Below are 21,088 nucleotides of genomic sequence, written 5' to 3' on the forward strand. Positions count from 1 at the left end.
CGAACTTGTTGTATATGAAAGTGTAAAACTGACTGTCAAGTCTCAAACGCATCATTTTAAACTCTACAAAAAAAGTTAAAGCTTAATTTTCGGCATTCTGACGGTTGATAATCAAACAGATTAAAGCCGGCTGCAGTGGCGTCAATGTTCCACAGCTTCACATGAGGAGGACAACTCAGAGCAGCTCATTAAAGCAAACATGAACGGGTTCTTCGTAGGACGGTTAAGTAAAACAACAACAACAACAAAAAGGACAATATTCCAGTAAACTACAGGGGAAAAAAAATAATATTACAGGAAAATTCCATAATAAAAATACAGTTTATACCTCGGGACCTTCTGTTTTTATTTCAGCTTTTTAATATTTAATGGAAAACATTAGCACATATAACAATTAAGTTGCCTCTAAAAACGGTTAAAATAAATACAAAAAAATACAAAAACAAACAAAAAAATACCAGAAGATTGCTATTATAATTACTAATACGTTTTATTCTGCAATCTTATGGAAGATTTATGTATGTAGTCAATGTAATAAAATGATTTATCACCAAATAACATTTTATTTAAAATGTTTTTGGGAAACTGGTCCTTTACTTTTAACCATCACTAGTTATAACTGGGAGCAGTGGGATGGCTGGTATTCCAGAGCCTGGGGAGTATTTGTGGGTTAAGGGCCTTGCTGAAGGGCCAACAGTGGCAGTCTGGGGACTTAAACCTGGACCCTTCAGACCCAAGTATATTATATAGTAACGCATAACAGTATAAATAACTTTACAGTAAAATAACAGTATTAGACTTGAACTGAGCAGTTTAATTTTTCTTAGATTTTAGCTAAATTATGATAAATGTAAAATTTATTATTAGTTTTTTATGTAAAACAAAATTATATTTCCTTAAAAAAAAAACAGAAATTATGAATGTATGCGAAAATAGAGAAAAAACTGTGAAATAACAAAAAATCCCAAAATATTAGACTTTTTAAAACGGAGTCTGAAGTGTTTAGCTGTTGTAACAACATCCTTCAGTTCAGTTCATCAATGAAACACAAGCTGGAGGCTGTTAGCTAAAGCGCTCGTCAGGGCGAAGCCTGGGCGTAAAGCACACTCGTCAGGGTGAAGCCTGGGCGTAAAGCGCTCATCAGGGCGAAGCCTGCGTGTAAAGCGCTCATCAGGGCGAAGCCTGCGTGTAAAGCGCTCGTCGGGGCGAAGCCTGGGCGTAAAGCGCTCGTCAGGGCAAAGCCTGTGTGTAAAGCGCTCATCAGGGCGAAGCCTGCGTGTAAAGCGCTCATCAGGGCGAAGCCTGCGTGTAAAGCGCTCGTCGGGGCGAAGCCTGGGCGTAAAGCGCTCATCAGGGCGAAGCCTGCGTGTAAAGCGCTCATCAGGGCGAAGCCTGCGTGTAAAGCGCTCGTCGGGGCGAAGCCTGGGCGTAAAGCGCTCGTCAGGGCGAAGCCTGTGTGTAAAGCGCTCGTCGGGGCGAAGCCTGCGTGTAAAGCGCTCGTTGGGGCGAAGTCTGGGCGTAAAGCACGCTCGTCAGGGCGAAGCCTGGGCGTAAAGCGCTCGTCAGGGCGAAGCCTGGGCGTAAAGCGCTCGTCGGGTCGAAGCCTGGGCGTAAAGCGCTCATCAGGGCAAAGCCTGCGTGTAAAGCGCTCGTCGGGGCGAAGTCTGGGCGTAAAGCACGCTTGTCAGGGTGAAGCCTGGCGTAAAGCGCTCGTCAGGGCGAAGCCTGGGCGTAAAGCGCTCGTCAGGGCGAAGCCTGCGTGTAAAGCGCTCGTCATGGCGAAGTCTGGGCGTAAAGCACGCTCGTCAGGGCGAAGCCTGGGCGTAAAGCGCTCGTCAGGGCGAAGCCTGCGTGTAAAGCGCTCGTCAGGGCGAAGCCTGGGCGTAAAGCGCTCGTCGGGGCGAAGCCTGCGTGTAAAGCGCTCGTCGGGGCGAAGTCTGGGCGTAAAGCACGCTTGTCAGGGTGAAGCCTGGCGTAAAGCGCTCGTCAGGGCGAAGCCTGGGCGTAAAGCGCTCGTCAGGGCGAAGCCTGCGTGTAAAGCGCTCGTCATGGCGAAGTCTGGGCGTAAAGCGCTCGTCAGGGTGAAGCCTGGGCGTAAAGCGCTCGTCGGGGTGAAGCCTGCATGTAAAGCGCTCGTCAGGGTGAAGCCTGGGCGTAAAGCGCTCGTCGGGGTGAAGCCTGCGTGTAAAGCGCTCGTCGGGGTGAAGCCTGGGCGTAAAGCACGCTCGTCATGGTGAAGCCTGGGCGTAAAGCTCGTCAGGGCGAAGCCTGGGCGTAAAGAGCTCGTCAGGGCGAAGCCTGGGCGTAAAGCGCTCGTTAGGGTGAAGCCTGGGCGTAAAGCGCTCGTCGGGGTGAAGCCTGCGTGTAAAGCGCTCGTCGGGGTGAAGCCTGGGCGTAAAGCACGCTCGTCATGGCGAAGCCTGGGCGTAAAGCTCGTCAGGGCGAAGCCTGGGCGTAAAGCGCTCGTCAGGGCGAAGCCTGGGCGTAAAGCGCTCGTCATGGTGAAGCCTGGGCGTAAAGTGCTCGTCGGGGTGAAGCCTGCGTGTAAAGCGCTCGTCGGGGTGAAGCCTGGGCGTAAAGCACGTTCGTCATGGCGAAGCCTGGGCGTAAAGCGCTCGTCATGGCGAAGCCTGGGCGTAAAGCACGCTCGTCATGGTGAAGCCTGGGCGTAAAGCTCGTCAGGGCGAAGCCTGGGCGTAAAGAGCTCGTCAGGGCGAAGCCTGGGCGTAAAGCGCTCGTTAGGGTGAAGCCTGGGCGTAAAGCGCTCGTCGGGGTGAAGCCTGCGTGTAAAGCGCTCGTCGGGGTGAAGCCTGGGCGTAAAGCACGTTCGTCATGGCGAAGCCTGGGCGTAAAGCGCTCGTCATGGCGAAGCCTGGGCGTAAAGCTCGTCAGGGAGAAGCCTGGGTGTAAAGAGCTCATCAGGGTGAAGCCTGGGCGTAAAGCGCTCATCAGGGTGAAGCCTGGGCGTAAAGGTTCACCTCTGACAACATTTACATCAGATGATGGGTGAAGGCTTGCATCGCTCTCACACTGCAGGCGGTTATTTCTTCAACATGAGGGTTGACAAAAGTATGAAGTGGTGATGTTTAATGTAGACTGAGTTATTCTGGCTCTTTTCAACCCTTCTCAGTCCATATTTCTGTTCATTTCCTGTTTTAGGTGAGAGGACATCTTTTTCAACAAATATAACCAGGTAGTTTTTGCATAATTATTTTGTTTTAGGATTGTGGGCTGAATAACAGGAACTTTAATCTCAGAGAGCTACAGCTAATGTTCAGAGTGGATCGTCGTTAATAAATAGAAGCCAATGTAAAACAGAACAAACCCAATTTAAATGGAGGGTAAAAGTCTCATTATTCAGCGCCATGTTGGCCTGGATGGTCCTATGTTGTGTGTTCACTGTAAGCAGCTCCTGCAGCAGCTCCAACCATGACGGAGCACGCTGCAGCTGGATGTCGATAACTAATCTGTCATGTTCCACTCCAGCCAAGCAGGGAGCCAGTGTGGTAACACTGGGATTAGCAGAAGCCTGAAACAGGTTTCATCTGCTGCTATTTCAGCTGGAAATGTGTAGCATGGGGTGAGAGGAAGAGTTGTTTGAGGTGGGGATGCAGTGTGCACCGGCTGACCTCATATTAACTCCTGGGGGAGCGTTGCGGGCTGACCTTACTGCTGCACTGCGGATTAAAGATGGCAGCAGCAGAAATGGAGAGTCTGCCCATAAACAGCTGAACATTTAGCTCCGAGGAGTCAGACTCATCCTAGTCCAGGTTCCACATTCAGCTCAGTCTGGTCTTCAGCAGGTCAGATTACAGCATAATAACCTGGAAATAACGAAAACTCCACATTTTCACTTATTAGTTTCAGGTACTAGAATCTAGTGATGCGCGGGTCGGGTTTTTTTCCGACCCGCGGGTCCCGCTCTTTTTAAAAACTTGGACCGCACCAAACCGCCCCGCACCTCCGCTTCTATTTTTTTAACCCGACCCGACCCGCCCCATTAAAACACATCTTATGACATTGACGAATGCTTTTATTTAGTCTGAGAAAGGTGCATATGGTCTCCTAAATTGGCACTGGAAACTGGCAACACAAAATGTATTTTCAAATGAACGTTAAGCCTATAAACATAAATAGGCAAATAAATAAAGTGTTTTAAAGCGTTTAAGTGTTATAAAGCACATAGCCAATGCTGCTGCTGTTGTCTGCACTGATTACCTCGTTGAACCTGTCCCAAACCTGTGATTTAGCCATTTGACCCTCTTTCTTCTTTTCAAGGACGTAAACTCCCGAACGAATGCTATTCAACACTTCTTCTTCCATCTTTTGTTGCTTGTCTGCTTGGCGCTTTCTGCACGTAGTCTGCGTAGCCTACTACGCGCCTACGTGGACATTACGTTACAAAACGTGACCTGTGTTTAAATAACTGATAAATATTTTGTCTTACATATTATAGTTACAAAATGTAGACACTGATTAAGGTCTTTATTTTCAGTTTGACAAAAAATAAAATTAATAGATAGAACTAGATATTTCAGAATAGTAAACCACACCAACCCGCCCCGCAGTGAAGCGAAAATTCTTTGACCCGCCCCAACCCGAACCGCGGGTAACCCGCGGGTCCCGCGGGTTAGGAGGCGGCCCGCGCATCACTACTAGAATCACTAGTTCATTATCAGGATGTTTCTAGTAAAAAAAAAACTATCCTTTAAGAGACATATAAATAAACATTTAGATAAAAATAAAGATTTATCAGATAAATTAAATGAACTATGTATTTTTATTTTATATATTTCTGTTTATATATTTTATCAAAATTATATTTATTTATAACATTGATAAGTTTTTAATATAAATTTGGTAATTTGAATTATAAAAATATTTTCTGTTTTTATGTGCATTATAGTTGATTAACATTTTTTCATTTTTTAGTTCTCTTAATTTTTTTACATATTTTGTATATTTGACATATTTTCACATTAATTACAACTTCAGATAACAAAAGGTCTATAAAACCACTTAATTCCAGGGATCTGGAAGTGAAAGATCCAGTATTTCACATGATGATCAGAGGATCGTTTCCAGATCTAGAAGGTATTTTAAATGTACATACGTGTACATTTCCACATGTAAGATCTACAAGAATCCTACAGGTATGTGAGGCTGCCCGGGACAGCCTGAAGCTAACAATCTCAGCTGGGTTTAATATGTTATGCTCCTGACCCGCATCCTCCCAAAGACGAAGAAAACTCTGCAGAATGAGCCGTCCAGCTACGCTACACAAGACCTATTCTGATTCGCTGCTGCAGGTGCACGTTCGTAAACACACGCTACATCTACAAGTGTGTGATGTTACAGATGTGTGTGAGAGTGAAGCGTGAGGAGTCCTACCTCTGGCTTTCACCGTATCAGGATCTTTATTTCCTCCACATTGCTTTGCGTGCTGCCAAAACACGGGCCCTGCGGGACACAGAGGCTCAATTATTCATCATGGCTTTAAAAAAACATGAATATCAACCGCATGTGCGAGCTGCAGTCATTCATACTGCTTTGTAAAAATAGAACGAGCCCAGAATGCTTTGGGACTAGCGTCAGCCTCCATCAGCGTCAACTCTTCTCATCATGGATTATAGACAATATACAGGTTATCCAGACACAGAAGAAGCTGGTGAACACAGATGTGTCCAGCTTGGGTAATAATCCAATCCACAGAAAAACAACCTGAAACATGTCAGCATGGTGAACTTAGGATTTGTGCCAGAAAACAACACAGCGCACAGGTGTTGCCTTCACACACACACACACCACTGCACTGATCCAGATGTGAACAGGACAGTGCTTTAAAAACAAAAAAAAAAGACTTTTTTTCAAATGGTTTAATTACTTTATATTATTTTATTTATTTATTATTACTTATTCATTTAATATTTTGTATTTATTTTTATACTGTCCAATACTTATTTTTATTTTAATAATCTAAATATTTTACTTTATTTACCATTATGCATGTTATTTATTACATAACACTCAATTAGTTTCATTGTATTTATTTACAATTATTTATGGATTTTTATTTTATTTTTTTTTTTCTTCTTTTGTTAAAATGTTAATTAAAATTAAATCATATATATATATATATATATATATATATATATATATATTACTGTAATTGTAACTAAATTCAGGCGTTACAGGGTTAAATGTGGGCATCACATTTGGTAGAAACATCTAAATGGGGGGCAGTCTGGCAGTTTGGTTTACAGGTAAATATTCCATTTTTCTAAATGAAATCTGAAATAATGAGGTACCTCCGATCCGCTTAACTGATGCTCTCATTTCTGAAGGCAGCTACAGATTTAGTCATCAGTCTACTCTGATAAGGCGGAGCTTACAGGCCACCGTACCGACACACAGCCTAACTATACAATCTGGTGTTTTCCTGCCATGAGGTCACAAAGCCGAAAACACAACGTCAGATTGATCCTCCCTCATTTTCAGGGATAGAAAGATGAACCACAGTTTAGAGGTGCTCTGGACTAGGACCTGTTCTTTGACTCACAAATAAAACTGGTTTCTAGGACCACCTTCCTCCACCTACGTAACATTCCCAGAATGAGGGGGTCCTGTCTCAGAGTGATGCAGGAAAACTGGTCCATGGATTTGTTCCTTCCAGATTGGACGAATGTAATTCTGATTATTGTTCTGTTCCAGAAATGTTCTGGAAAGTCTCCAGGTTTCCTTCTCCACTGTCTCCTCCTGCAGGATGGAGGATAAAATCAAAAAGGATTGATGAAACCTGTTGGTTTTCTTAGCGAGGTCATTAGAACTGAACTAACAGGACTCTCCCCCCCCCTCTGTTTTAATAAAGACGTCCACCATGATCGGTAGGAGGTTTCTTCAGTATCACAGGCTGCTGCTTCAGGAACAGAACCGGAATTAGATTATTGAGAGTTAACGGTGTTCTGTCAGAGGATGACAACCGAGTATAAATGACAGCAGAAAAGTTCCTGAAGTTTAAACTGAAAGTCCCGAAACTTGAGACTCTGGTTCTGCAGAAACTGGACCAGCAGTCTTTTCCCCCTGCAGAGGTCTAGGTCTACGGTAGAAAGATGAAGAGTATGATGTTGCTGAAGGATCCTCCTGGAAGGTACTAGCTGAGATTTGTTTAGATTTACAGATTCTGCAGGTCAGAACATGGCGGAGAGCTTTGCACTAAAACTTTGAAGTGTCTCATTTATTCAGTTTTACATTCACCTGGACAAACAGACTGACAGACCATGAAACTGTTTATGAAAATGGAAAAAGATAAACTAATAAAGCTAAACACGTTTCAATGAAGTGGTGGATTTGTTTTTCATTTTTTGAGAAATATGGTTTGAATGATTTGATACATGATCTGAATCAGATGTAGAAACTTGGAGAGGAAGTGATGTCGGGTTTCCACTGAAATGAGTCTCAAACCAAATATCTAAAAAAGGAGACAGCCTCCCACAACAGCCCTAACACAAAGATCCACTCATTTATCCACCAGGGGTTAAGTTTTCAACCCTTTTTAACCCTTTAAACTCTTCCAGGAAAACCACCAAGTTTCCAGGCATTTATGTCACATCCAAGAAAGAGCTCCCCATCACTACTATGTTGCTAAGAAACCTCTATTTTTACCCAGAAATGATGATGAAGCCACTTCCTGTCAAACTTTCCACCAATCAGAGAGCTTAGATTGACGGTAACGTCCAATCAGGAGCAGCCAAAGATCAACCAGTGAGCAGAAAGTTCTATGTGTGTGTGAAAAGAAGAAAAATAATGCTCCTCTATGGCTGGAATAAAGCCAAGAAGACGTTTCTGATGCACGGTGGCGCCACAAAGCAGCTGAGCTGGAGTTGGTTTAGTGAGGATAGCAGGTAAATAGTAGCAGGAATAACTGGAAATGAGGAAAAAGTGGAAACATGGAAATAGTTTCTGTTGTGTGTTTGTTTCAATGCCAATATTTTTTATCCTGAAAGACTTGAGAGAACGATGAGATGAGAAAAGGTTTGGTCACTGTTGATCTGTGTGTTATTTCTACAAAGTTCTGTTAGTAATAAATTCTGCTTTCTTCTTCTGGTCGGCCTTTATGCTGCTATATCTATTCATACATTCATTTTACATCATTTTACCTCACAATCTGACAGCGGCTACACACTGGTTTATACTGGGATTAAAAGCTTCAGCTGCCATGTGTACTTTACATAAAAAAACAAGCAGACCAAGACCAGACCAGATCGAGTTTTAAGGGTTAAGAAAAGAGATTAATAAAAACTAGCAGAAGTCATTCATAGAAAGCTCATTTCCGTCTCAGATCTGGGAGGAAAAGCTAGATTCTGATGCTCCACATGGTAACTTGTGTTTCCAGGAAGATAAAGTGTGCAGAGGTTGCCAGCTCTCTGACTGACAGCAGAAGCAACAGAGGAGTCATTGTGTGGCGGTAGGGCCGGGGATAACTGCACGCCGTGCAGCCTTTATTTACTAAAGACAAGCCGCCACCGCTGCCAAACATGTTGGAAGCCATTAGCTGCTGATCTGACTTTGAAGCTCAGCCCTTCTAATCTAATTTAATCTGTCCCTCTGGTTTCGCTGACAGCTGGAGTGGAACAGAAGTGATGCTGCGAGAGCATGCAGCCTCTGCAATGTGATGCAACAAACACCTGCAGCTGCTTCAGGTTAGTCTGACATGAGAACTTCCTGTTATTGGTTGAAACAGACCAGCAGTAACCTGACATGGGGAACACTACTGCGTCTCTTCAGATGTTAAACAGGACCAACAGAAAGACAAAAAAGGAAATGATTGAGGTAATGAGGACAGCAGGATGAGAGGTTTATGTTGGGTTTTTATCTGGTGTTCTCACATGAATAACAGTAAATCACCATGAATTTCACGTCCTGATGAAGCAGGATGTGAGTAACTCACCACAAGAATTCAAGTTTTGAACCAGAAGCAGAACTGCTGTTTCAGCTGGAGGTCATGGAGAGTCTATGGCAGGCATGTCAAACTGGTCCAGCAAAGGGCCGTGTGGCTGCAGGTTTTTGTTCCAGCCAGCCAAGAGCACACAGTTTGACCAATCAGCTGTCTGAAGACTGAGATCAGTTGATTGAATCAGTCAAATCTGGTGTGCTGCTGCTTGGTTGGAACAAAAACCTGCAGCCACACGGCCCTTTGCTGGACCAGTTTGACATATGTGGTCTATGGAGAATCTATTTTGGACATTTGGACTGTGTGTCCCAAAATACTGCGACTAACCTCAGAGTGTGAGCCAAACATGTCATTTAAGTCTTCATTAGCAGCAGAAAATTGTCATTTGGCTTCCCCACGTCTGCTCTCATAGCTTCTACTCCCCCACGTTGGATGTTGCAGACATGGTGTTGGACTCCCAGCAGGCTTTGCTGCCAGAGTGGGACTTTGTGGCTGGGTGGTTAACGTTGTCGCATGACAAAGTGGGACACAACAGGCCAACTTATTCTGCTCTAAACTGCAGACAACGGGATCTATGGAGGAAGGACTACATTCAGAGCGCTGCAGGACGACAGCAGCCTGCAGGACGGCAGCAGCCTACAGGACATCACAGCGGCCTGCAGGACGTCGTAGCAGCCTGTACATACAACTGTGTCACCTAATGTGTCAACTAACCTCACATGCAAAGCACCAACACGTAATCCATCCCAACTTCATGAGTGATCAGTGTTTTGTTAATGAAGAGTTTAACCCAGAGAAACCCCAAACCCAAACCTCTGAGTTCAGAGAACAGTTGAACTTTACTCAAAATGTTTTATTAATGACTACATCATTTATTTATTAGTGATGTAGCCAAGAATAAAAACATTGGATTAAAGTCATTTTAAGTGCTGCTGTGTTCAGTCAGGAGGACCAGAGCTGCTGCTGGTGTTGTCAGTCATTTCCGGAGTATCAAGATCTAGTTTGACATTACAAGACTTTCCAGTAAGTTAAAGCAGCGCTAACTCAGCATGAAGCATTTCTCTAAACTTCTGATGCTGAATCTATAGAGCTGCATGATTTATTTACACACAGGAGAATAATATCATAAATTAACTGTTTTCTACCAGAAGTCACTTATATTAATAACTGTTATTAGACTGAAAGTAAAGAGACAACCATCCATCCATATAGAAAGCATCCTTCCCACTTTCAAATAACTGGAAATCCTGTGAAAGCTTTCCACCAGCACTTAAACGCACCATGAAGCTGTGAGTCTTCTGGCAGCATTAAGAGTCTAAAACTCATCATGTACAAGTAAACTCATCTGTGAGTAAATCCAGTTTAGTCCATGCATACCAGGTGATCTGCGCACGTGTACCGAACGATTTGTCTGCATAAGAGTGTGGCTCATCTCTTCCATCTTGCCTCTCCGTTAAAAATATTAACGCAATTAATTACATAAATTAGTTACCGCTGTAAAGGAGGTATTTTTGACAGCCCTACTCATATAAAAAAATCATAAAATGCAGGTTTCAGGTGCATGAGAAAATTCTCGGCCGAGTCACTTGAGTCGAGTCTCAAGTCACTGGAAATGCGGCTTACGTGCGACTCGAATCTGAATCCCCGTCTCTGCTATCAACACTCCCAAGGTGTCCAGTAAAGAAGAAAAGTCTTTGCCATTAATATCCGTCATTCCTAAACCAGGTAAACTCAGCAGCTGAGAGCATTAACTCCAGACATTTACTAAATTTCAGCTTCTACCAGGTCATTCGAAGCCCACTACGAAGATCAAATTTTTTTAATGACTGCACTGCAGATAAAACAGAAGCTCCAGAGCTGACCTGATCTAGCTTCTAAAACTCCATATCCTCCTACATTTCCCATAATGCAACAAACATGAATTAAACCAAATAAACAGAGGGTACTTGGACAGATTTATGAACTTCTGTGATTAATGAAGTAGTAGAGTGTTTTCTTATGGACACAGACTTGGCCTCCTCCCCTCATTCACTTTCTTTATATCCTTGTATGAGATGTAGCAGGATGAGAGGAAACTGGCAGGAAGCCTCGTCTCTGTGACACCGACCAGCCCACCAAACACTGGTGGCCAAACCGGATTCACCCCGCTGGGAAGCCAAGCCAAGCCTCCACTGTGATGGTTGACTGCTTTACATACTGCTCAGCAAAAAGCTCGCCTTCAGCCACCTACATGTGGCGTCTTTCAGAGCTCGTCTCTAAAGGGGAAAGTAGGGCGCTTTTCCGTTTCTATAACAGCCATGTTGGAAAAGCTCACAGCTTCAGGCTGCAGAATTTACAGATTTGTGTGAAGTTATACTGTGTTTCATATAATAATGCAGCCCACGGTGAATGTGCATCCATGTGCCCTGATGGCTATGCTTTGATGGACTGATCACTACTTCCACACCTAGGGAAGTTGCTAGGGATAGGCATAATTAATCGATGACTTATTAATTGATCATTAAGAATTTAAGATTACAACTAATGCATGTTCTGTTGCGTAGTGTGAGTCTTGAAGGAATGCAATGAATTTTGCTATGAGGCAGTATTTAAAGGAGTTGTTAATAGAATTGAGCTAAGATGAGAGAGTTGCTCTAAGCACCTGACTGCTGGACTGCTTTGACAGCTTAGAGCTACATCACCATCACCTGCCACTACATCAGTGATGACGGGCAAATTAACTCAACGGTCCTGCTCTCATAAAGCCTGCCAGGCCGACATACAGCTGGTCACCTCGCTGAGAAAATGAATGGAACTGTAGAGCAAGAGGGACTTGAAGACTGAGTTATTGCATGAATGAAATCTTGACTGTATCTATATTGGGTAATGTCAGCGGCTAGTAAACTTACTAGCCACAGCACCACACTACCAATGCACTACAAGGGAAACAGGAGCAAATGGGCCTCGCGACCAAGCGGCAGCCTCGGCCGGTAAAATGTAAAGCCTCTGCGGAAGTGCAAAAAATTGCAGTTTACTTCTCATCCACTAGGGGCTGGCTCCAAAACAGAATCAATCCCCATAGACTCCCAGGTTAAAAATACCAACTTCACAGAAGAAATAAACATGTTTAAAGCCTGGTACAAAAAACATTTTAGGATTAATAGGTCAAGTTTACCTTCATGACAACATCCGTTTAGATGTTATTTAATACTGAAATTCAGCATAATTAGGGGCGTGTCCTTTTGATTGACGGGTATCCAATATCCACGGAAAGAAGGGAGAGTGCAGCACAACCACTGTTTTTAGCCGACTAACAGTGCCCTTAGCTTTAGCCCGCCTACCTCCGTTAGCTGGTTAGCTACTGTTGCTTGGAGTTAGCTCGATTAGCTTTTAGCTACAGGCAGCTGGAGTTTGATGGGTGTCAATCATCCACCCTGCCTTCACAGTCCCCCTCTCAGCTCCACCTCTCTGCCCATTTTTGGATTTTCCGGGAATGGCGACATGCGTGACGCTGCCAAGATGGCGACGGTGGGAACCGCCAATGAGCTTCAATTCCGCTCTTCAGAAACCTACGAGTGACCTCACGGAGGCTCCGTCCATCTTTTATATACAGTCTGTGCTCGCGACTCAACGCCTTATCCAGCCACACAAAACACGGTGAAACTCCGTTGTTGAGTTGTTCACTAACTGTAACTGCCACAACAATTCTTCATCTTGTATTAAAGATCTCAGTGAGTAAACATGCTGTTTTTTCTATTTTCATTGCATTTTAATCTAACCTGAATACTGACACTGAATACTGAATTTTAATATAAAAATATTAATGATTAATGGAAAATCGATCGTTAATTCTCCCAATAGTCAGCTAAACCAATTTAATTGGATGTCTATCCCAAGCGGTCGTCATTACTTGATTTCATTAGGACACAACGACAGATGACCGAACTGCCAACCTTCCGGTCATTGGACGACCTGTTCTACCACCTCTGCCACTGCCAAAGGTAAAGAACATGCATGTGTTAGCGCTTGTGTTGCTTTGTTTTCCAACCGTGTTTTCATAGGAAAGACGAAGAGTTATTCCCCCCAAACTAACGGATTAAATAATCCTGGTGGGATTTCTTAGCTTCTTGAAAACATGAGGCAGGTGTGATGGTGCAGGACGTCTCAGCAGCCTGTAAAGCAGGACATAAAAAAGGAAATCCATCCACCATGTTTCACTTCCGGCAGGATAAGTTCAGTTCAGTTCAGTTTATTTGCCATTTGCAGTATAAAAAAACACATTGGAAAACAGTTGCAAAGAGCTCAAAGTGCACTGTCAACATTTAAACAGACAAAACATACAAAACACAAGCCAAAAAAAAATACATCACATGGACACATCCTAAAACGCATAAATACTAAGAAACAATAAAACACTATAAATAAATAGCAGTAAAAGAGGTAACTAAAACAGTAAGTCTGAGGTATTTCAAAGTGCATTGTTCAAAGTCAAAGTAAAAAAACTTTTAGTACGATGAGATGTAGTGCATTTAATAACGCAATATCATTTCCTGGAGGGCAGGAGGTCAAACATCTCTGTAGCAGGGTGGCCAGAGCCATCATTGATGATCCAGAACAGGTAGGTCACAGCCTATTGTCCTGTGAGCAGAGCGAACCACTCCGTTTAAAGTTTTCTTTTATAGTGAGATTACCAAACCACACAGTGATAGCGCTGGTAAGAAGACTTTCGATACCACACTGATAGTTTTGTTTTGAGTGAATTCCCTTAATTGTCGTAAGAAGAAGAGACGCTGGCGAGCCTTTTTAGCAATGTTACTAGTGTTTGACTGCCAGCTCAGATCTTTGGAGAGAGTGACACCAAAAAACTTACATCTATCAACCATTTGTACCTCAGAATCATAAGTGACAACAGGCACGTTGTTCTAATCCTGACTAAAATCAATAACCAGTTCACAGGTTTTAGAAGTGTTCAAAACAAGGTTGTTTTTTTCACTCCAGCGAACAACATTTTCTACCTCTGCCCTGTAATGTGATTCATCCTTTGAACTGACCAGACTGATTACAGTGGTGTCGTCTGCATACGTGACAATCAGACTGTTAGGATGAGTAGCAGCACAGTCATACGTGTACAAAGTGAGAAGCAAAGGACTTAAAATACAACCTTGTGGGAAGCCAGTGGTTACACAAAGTTCATCAGCGACACAGCCATTAATTTTGGGAAAAAAAAAAGAAGTTTAAAATCCTTTTGCAAATGGCATCACCAAGTCCAAGAGTTTTCAGTTTGTAAATGAGCTTCACATGAGCCAGAGAGTTAAAAGCAGAATTGTAGTCTATAAAAAGCATCCTTGCATGAGATTTTCCTTTATCCAAATGCTCATATACAGAGTTCAGAGCAAAACAGACACAGACACAGGAACCTGTCCTTTAAATATAGTCCAACACCAGTCGCTCAAAGGTTTTCATTAAAACAGTTAAGGCCACTGGCCGACAGTCATTAAGACATGTCACAGGTGTCTTCTTAGGCACTGGTATCATGACAGATGTTTTTAAAACTAAGTGGATAAGCAGCAGCTTTCTAGCACAGATGTTCAGTAACTGGTTAAATGATGCTGATGTTTATCTAACGTAACACTGGCATCAAATGTTCTCCTGTTATTTTTATAAGTCTGTACGACTCTGGTTGGACTTACAGCAACGTGACCAGTTCATTTACTGAAGGTTAAATTATACGGATGACGGATAGTTTGTCTGCTCAAAGACAACCGACCGGGCATGGGGTCGATGTCTTTTACTGGTCAGTGTTTGATGGTCTGTAGAAGAAGGCGTATTTAATTCCAGATATGTGGTCTTTATTTCCACTGTTCCAGTAATATTTATGTGTCAAACAGCAGCTGGAAGTCAAAGCTAGCTGGATGTTTTCCTGCTTTCTAAGAAATGTTCAAAAGCATTTTTATAATGTAGCTTCCAGTAGCCTCCCAAGTGCAGGCAGAGGTCCTGGAACCTTTTCATTTTTTCCTCTGAGAGAAATCCAGAGTTAAAACACAGTAGAGGAGATTTAGATGGAATCTACTTAGTTTTATTTTATGTTGGGATCAAAAGACAGAAATAAAACCTAAAGATATAGAAGGAGTGTTCATGTGGTTTCACACATTTATAGTGATGGGAATTTAATTAATTAATGTGTGTGTGTGTGTGTGTATTCCAATGCTACTGCACAGCTGTACTTCAGCAAATGGCAAATAAAGTCCTGAGTCTAACAGAAAAATTTGTAAGTTCAGTGTGTGTGTGCAACATCACAGTCTTTACAGAGCCTGGTGGAGGCCCAGCACGTTACCACGAGTCGCCACCTTAATGCACACAGAAAGCATCCAAACTATTATCAGCCTGCATATCAGGATAAACATGTCATTAATAAATAATGAAGGACATCCAGGTGTACAGTATATCCACCTGCTCCTGTGACCGGAAGACATTATAATGCTAAAATTTCAGGAAAAACTGATATGCAGACAGAAATGTCACGTGGGATATGATTCATGGATTCCCAGCTGTTGTTGTGTCATGGACCTTGGGAGGGATTTCTTTTTATTTTTCTTTATGACACAACAACAGCTGGCCAACCATGAATCATATCCCACATGACAGAAACACCAGGATGCAACTTCTTTAATAAATATAAACAGTTCCTGAACATAATCTATTTTTGATGTCACACCCTTTAACTTATAGCACTCCACTACATCTCAGCGCCCCTGAGCACTATCGCTGTTATTTATAACATTTTATCATAAAAACATCACTATCATTAGTGTTGCTAAGAGACCTCTATTTATACCTGGACGTGATGATGAAGCCACTTCCTGTCAAACTTTCCACCAATCAGAGAGCTTAGATTGATGGTAATGTCCAATCAGGAGCAGCCACAGATCAAGCAGATCTATGGCTGGAATAAAGCCAGAAAGACGTTTCTGATGCACGGTGGCGCCACAAAGCAGCTGAGCTGGAGTTGTCAGAAGAGGGAACCCACTGCTGGCCCCGCCACGCCTCAGCAGCAGAACGGTTGACAATGGATGATTTAAAGGACTTTGGCTCGATCTTTTCGTGTTCAATACGAAAGGGGGCCTTCTGGTGCACCGTGGGACTCCTGAATGAAGCTAAAAGGACTTGAGAATAAAGTGAATTTGGAGAGATTAAGAGAATTCAGGGGAGATTTAAAAATGTGGCAGAATATCTGTAAACTGCTCTCGTGGCTGCAGACGAGCAACTCTGATCCTTTCCAGAGGAAGCCACCGTCGACAGGTGCTGGCTGACTCTGCACATTTCAAGCTAACAGAAAGCTGAGCTGCAGCAAGTGGAAGTGCACGGCCGATAAGCAAACGTGCATGATGTGATCAGCGTGACAGGATGTGTCACCTGAAGAAGCACATCTCCAGGGCCCCATTTTACAAAGTTTCATTCCACGCCTCGTTTCCAACACGTCTGACTCCTGGTTTCAATCAACAGACTGGAAAACCAGCAGCTGGGATGGAGGGATGCTGGAGGAACTCAGAGGTGATCAGATGATACGAACCTCTGCCGTCACAAGTCATCGTACCTCCCGACGGCTTCGTCACAGCCTGCATTCATCAACATTTACAGAAAGTTCATTTTTAGCCTCGAATAGGCCACAGAGGCAGGAAAAGACACAGAAAGGGCACACTTCTGTGTTCGGGACACAAAGCGCACCATTGTCATGGTGTCTTTCTGACTTTTGTGCTTTCAGCGTGATGCTGAGCACAGAGGAGCTGTTGACTGTAACTCCAGAGCCAAACGCATGAGCCGGGCCCATCTGACCCGCCACAAGCTCCATGTGACGCCATCCTGCAGCCACTTACAAAACAGCCAGATCTGATCAGCAGGAGACCCAGCAGGAGCACCTAATCCAGGTCCGGGTGTTTTCCTGCTGGTCACAGACAGAAGACTTTATCCATACATTTATTTATATCACCGCTCATGGTTTTAAATTTATTCATTTCTTTTTCATTTCATAGCTGAGTCTTTCCAAACACTCCCCGGCTTTCAAAACATTATTCAAAAGTATTTATTTAATAAATTATACATAACTGCACACAATTCATTCATCTTTTCATTAAACAGTAATTTAGATTATTTTCCTATTTAATCTCTAGATTTTTTAGATCAATTTATCTACTTTTTAGACTTTAATTAAAAATACAATAAAACAATATTTGATCTAATCTACATACATTTTTTGATAACTTTATATTTGTCAAATTCTATAAAGATAATTTAGTTTTTATCTTTTTTATTTCATTAATAAGTATATAATTAAACACAATCATTTAAACAATATGTTTATCTAATCGTCATACTTGATAGATACACTTATAATTTTTTTTCATTTTCATAAATATAATTTAGAAAAAAAAAAATCTTGTAAAATAAAGTTTTTTTTCTTTTAGATTTATTCTACGTTTTCTGGTCTCTGTCTCTCGCCCATCGTGGTGACGCTCTAACACCAACACTCTGTTAGAACTTTATTTCTACTGAAAGAAACCCTTCGCTTTAGTTTTGTAATAAAATGAGTAACTCTGAGAAAATGCTGCTTTAGTCAGCTGGGTGGAGGAAAATCAAGTACTGACCCTCTTCAAAGGAAAACTGCCACGGGTTGAGCAAGTCGCCACATTTAACCCTGTTTTATCTCTGAAACGTGTCACTGAAGGGGCAGCACTGAGGAGTCTGCAGAGGAAAACTGGGGATGGACGAGAAAGCAGTCCATCCATTAAACTGGAAGATCTCCTGTCACATTTGTTTTAATTAAAAAGTCACTTCTTTAAGACACGTGTTGTCTGACTGTTTACAAAAAGAATTCCTGCAGATGCAGAGTGCATCCAACAGTCTGAGCTGAAGACCGTCCAACATTTCAGATACACAAGGTCCTGCTGTACTTCATTTTTTCAGGAATATGCATCATTAAAATTCACCAAAGCCCTCAACATAAATCCAGTCAGATTTCATTATCAGAAGGCTCTTTTTTAATCTTTTTAGTCACAGTGTAAACATTATTACATGCCAGTTTAGGTTTAATCAAATTACTGCACAGCAAATTGGAGCTCGAGAAGCAGTTTGTTTCTCAGAGGGAGGACTAATAGATCCTTATGACCACAGCTAAGTTAAACACCAACATCATCCTCCTCTCCAGGGAATCATAACCTCTCCATCATCAAGCTGGAACAAAAGCTGCGGCACCGCACTGTTAAATGATGCCAAAAATAAAGAGAGAAGCTCTTAACCTCTTCTTGATTAGAGTCCTATGAAGCCGCAATGCTAACATGTAGCATAGCAACATGACAGAGAGAAACTCAGCTGAAAGACTCTACCAAGCATTAGCATCCAAACCAAAAACAGTTCAAACCCCAAGCAGTTATATGTGAATGTAGAAAACCAGGAGAACAGCTCTGTCCACTTTAGAGCTTCTGCTAATTTTTCCACACAAACAAGGAGTCACATGACAGCAGAGACTCTGCTGGTTACAGAGACGTCTGTCTCATCGCTGTGGGACAGAAACTCTGGAGCTAGCAGCCAGAACCAGAAACCAGGTCTTACTGTTGATGTTTGTGGAGAAAAGTTTGATTCCAGCTCTAAAAACTCTGCTAATGTTTCTCCTACGACTCTGCCTTTGACATGAATCATGAAGGTCCTGCTGGTTTCCATGGAGATGAAGGAGGTTTTAGAGTGAAGGATTCACTCTTCCTATCATAGACTATCTCAGGCTTCACTTCTTTCTGGACCCTCATGGTGTTTCTAAGGTGAATGTGGGGCTATCCCTGGATCCTCCTGACTCTGACCATTGATAGAGGTGTCCATCATCATCACCATCATCATCATCATCATCATCATCGGCCGATGGCTTTCTGAGATATTTACCTGCGTAACACCTCTATTAAACACCTGGAAACCTGCTCAGGTTCACTTTTACCTTCTGCTGTAACACCGTTCCTTGTCAGATATGACTTTACTCATTCCCAGGATCGCTTTACTCTTTCCTAGATGAACTAGGCTGTTATCCTCTGGTTTTCAGTGAAAGTAATGTGGTTTCATGGCTGCTCTCAGTGCTACATACAATACATCCGAGCCATTCGATCGGTCACATAGAAAACTTACTCACAGAAAACTAGTGGGATGGCCTCTATTGTTTAAAACGGAAACAGAGTTGTTCGGAGTATTTAACCCCAAGAAAATGAGAAGAAAAGGGGTCAGAACCACAGGAAGTCTTATCTACATGCAATAGTCCCTCAGCACTGTGCACATCAGCTAGATTCAGATCCAAAACTTGTTGGGAAGTTCAGCACCAAGCCAGAACCAGATTTAACATGACTCCATCCCACACAGCCTGGTGAGGAGCCATGTTTTCCTGCAGCATCCCAGGTAACAACAGTGGCTCACGTGAGCACGTGTCCTTCATCTGACTCCACTGAGCATCACTGGGACATGTTGATGATGAGAGAAGAGGAGGGAGGGAGGAGTGCATGGTAAACAACAGGGTCAGAACTAAATGCGTCAATCTGGTGAGGACGAAAAGACCCCTAAATGATGAGAAACATCTCTTTCCTCCATGAATGACTGGGACGTCCATGGTTTTCCGCTTCTGTTTTGTCAAAGTGAGAGGCTGAGTAACGGTGTCAGTTGACTGAATGGACGCAGGACATCACATTAAAAGCAGCCGACGCCTCAGCTCCACAACTAGCTAACAGGCTAAACATCCAAAAAACACCAATGGTAGTAAAACCTGAAAAATCAAAGTAATTCACTCGGCTCGACGGAAAGAAGCGAGTTGGATGATGGGTAAAGTAGACAAACATGGCCACTTACGGTTTCAGAGGTAACTAATAATCCAGACCTCGCTGCTCCATCGCCTCCGGGATGAAAAAAGTGGACCGTGATAAAGGCTGCGCTGCTGCGGTGGCTTGACGTCCCGTCGCCTCGCTGCTCGCGACGCCGTGGCTGCTGCGTGTGATGGCGTTAGATCCGCAGGGCCACAATGAGACTGATGAATGCCTTCACTGGATGTCGGAAATCTGACAACCCCACCATAACTGAGCGAGGTAACGTGGAGAATTATTGAAACATTAATCATTTTATTATCAGAGCGGGAAAATTTTAGATTTAAAAGACAGAACGGCACAAAACTCACCTTAACGTACACTATTTTTAATGAATGTATTAAAATTACACGACATATTATTGCTATCTACCAGTAGCGTTATTTTTGTTAAAAAAAATTACTTTTCAGTTTGTATCCGCTAATATTTCCCGCTAATGGGCAGTAAATTATTTTGAAGTTTAGTTTAGTCTATTGCGCTATACTGTCGCTCTCTACTGAGAGCTCAAAATCTGAACGTTTTCAAAGGTCAGTAAACAGCACACTACGGAGCCGGTCTTTTGAGTGACAGGAAAACCTTCCAATCAAAGGAGAGAAAAGAGATGAGGAGGCGGGGCGGAAGTGAGTTGGCGTATAAAAACATTTTCTGTGGCAGTGAAGCGCAGCATGAATTTATTCAAACAGGAGAAGAGAACCTGGAAATTTTATACTTTTATTGCTACTTTTAACAGTGGGGTTACAAAGACTGAAGAAAATGGCAGGAGTCATGTTATGTCAGACTTTTAAAGGTCCACTTTTAAGAAAAGTTTTATGTTCTGGCTCATTTCTCTGCTTGGTGTGACTGAGGTGATGAACTACTCAAAAAGCTGCAGTGGAGTTTTGGGTTTGTTTTCAACGCTGGGGCGCCACCTTTTGTCCACATGCTGTTACTACAGGCGGAAACAGCTCTAACTACAGTAACTGTTGTATCACCAGCATGGTTGTAGTTATATAGTACCAGTGTGGCCTAAAAACCAACAGACCACACATAAAACTGTCAAATTTAGATTTCAGTGGCTTATAGATTTTAACACTTGAGTTATATTTGGATAATTTCCAGCCCTGCTGGATTTTAGATTTAGAAAGTACGAGTGTTAGGTTCACACAACATGAGGTGAGAACTCAGACTGGACAGAACTTTATGATACCAATAAAGGCCCCAGGGGCCTGTTCCAGACATGAGGTTAAACTACCTCTGAGTCTGAAAAGAAACTCTGGCTTAACTTACTCTGAACTGA

At 42.8% G+C, this 21,088-nt stretch overlaps 1 protein-coding gene across 5 annotated transcripts in view; it reads right to left on the minus strand.

Moving 5' to 3' along the window:
- The window catches only part of fynb (FYN proto-oncogene, Src family tyrosine kinase b), a 68,664-nt gene extending 48,404 nt beyond the window's left edge, over window positions 1-20,260 (minus strand). For 2 of the 5 annotated variants that reach the window (XM_041975854.1, XM_041975852.1), the window contains exons 1-3: window positions 20,124-20,260; window positions 19,802-20,025; window positions 5,392-5,460 (exon numbers count right to left, since the gene is read on the minus strand). The gene's annotated coding sequence lies outside the window, so the exon portion shown is untranslated. The remainder of the gene's footprint in view (window positions 1-5,391; window positions 5,461-19,801; window positions 20,026-20,123) is intronic. The other 3 variants (XM_041975849.1, XM_041975850.1, XM_041975853.1) reach the window with 2 other exon arrangements.
- Between the last annotated feature and the right edge of the window lie 828 nt (window positions 20,261-21,088).

The sequence above is a fragment of the Melanotaenia boesemani genome, chromosome 22 (genome assembly GCF_017639745.1).
Source record: "Melanotaenia boesemani isolate fMelBoe1 chromosome 22, fMelBoe1.pri, whole genome shotgun sequence".
Taxonomy (NCBI): Eukaryota; Metazoa; Chordata; class Actinopteri; order Atheriniformes; family Melanotaeniidae; genus Melanotaenia; species Melanotaenia boesemani.